Source organism: Halyomorpha halys, unplaced genomic scaffold (assembly GCF_000696795.3).
Source record: "Halyomorpha halys isolate HHAL.00 unplaced genomic scaffold, Hhal_1.1 Scaffold36.1, whole genome shotgun sequence".
Lineage (NCBI taxonomy): Eukaryota > Metazoa > Arthropoda > Insecta > Hemiptera > Pentatomidae > Halyomorpha > Halyomorpha halys.
Window position 1 is genome coordinate 1,542,606 of NW_027108624.1, and position 1,298 is coordinate 1,543,903.

The window sequence follows — 1,298 nt, forward strand, 5'->3', positions numbered from 1 at the left end:
ATCCATCATCACACTCAAGAAATATATCCTTAAAACAATGCGGGTTTTTTTTTGTTTCGTGGTATTTGTTTATGTTCTGACAAATAACAATTAGGATAGAATATAAATCTGATTATTCCATTTTTATAAACAATAATTAGTAAGAATCAATAAAATTTAAATCGTAACCAGGATAAAACAGAAATCAAATAATATTTATATTAATAAGCTTTAAATTTATAACATAAAAGAAAATAATAGTCACTTTTAAATACATATAGTTCACAATAAAATCTAAATACCAACGACATTTAACAGAATAACTGTGATGATAAAAAGCACAAGACCAAGCTTTATGCAATATGTTAATGTTTATCACCAAATTACACCTAAGTTATAAAAAATAAGTTTAAAGGAAATGATATATAGCCGTTAAGTTAGTTTCTTCCTTTTAATATAAATACCAAAATAAGACGTAATGACAATGAACCTAAGTAAACTAAAATATTTTCTATCACAGTAATAAAGCTGAATTTCACTATAATGAAATAAAAATAATATGTAGAATATAGAAACTTACTTATTATCCAATCAATAAGTTTCCGAGTGTAAACCGGAACTTCCGAAATCAGCAGTTAAACAATTAATATTGTTAAAAAGCTGTTAATCACATGAGCATGGAACTAATAAAGGATACAAGTATAATGGCGCGCAGCTTTCGGCTAGGAGGTAAGAATGTGCAGACAAGGAAGTAAAATAAATTTTTTAATGTTCTGAAATGAGATGACCAAAATTCAAGTTATTGCTAATAATATAGCAATTCATATTTAAAAAATTCCACAATTGATTGGTTAGAATAACAGTTAACGATATGAATTCATATTTAAAAAAAATCCAATTGGTTGGTGATACACATCCTATGTTATTAGCAATAGCTTAAATTTTGATCATCTCATTTCAGACCATTACAAGTTTACTTTATCTCCTATTCTATACGTTCCTATCCATAAGCCGAAAGCTGTGTGCCATTTTACTGTATCTCTTTATGGAGTCATTCTCCCTTCAATGTACGATTTGTGTCTCTGTAAAAAAAGTATTTATTTAGGGAAAACTTAGGGAAAAAACCGTACTACAAGCTCACTCATTTGGAATTGTCGTTTTATAGCTTAAGTTCGATTTCTTCACAACGATGGAGTGTCTCAGGGTTAACTTTTACATATTTGAATGCTTCTGCCAAAGACCTGGAAAGAGACAGAAAAAAATGGGGCGGGAATTCTGATAAGAATGCTCATTAATATTAAGTACTTTAAAGAAAATTA

General features: G+C 28.3%; 1 long non-coding RNA gene across 1 annotated transcript in view; it reads right to left on the minus strand.

Moving 5' to 3' along the window:
- Window positions 1-694, minus strand: part of LOC106686858 (uncharacterized) — a 15,906-nt gene extending 15,212 nt beyond the window's left edge. The window contains exon 1 of the long non-coding RNA XR_010843279.1: window positions 560-694. This is a non-coding gene — a long non-coding RNA (uncharacterized lncRNA). The remainder of the gene's footprint in view (window positions 1-559) is intronic.
- Window positions 695-1,298: the final 604 nt, after the last annotated feature.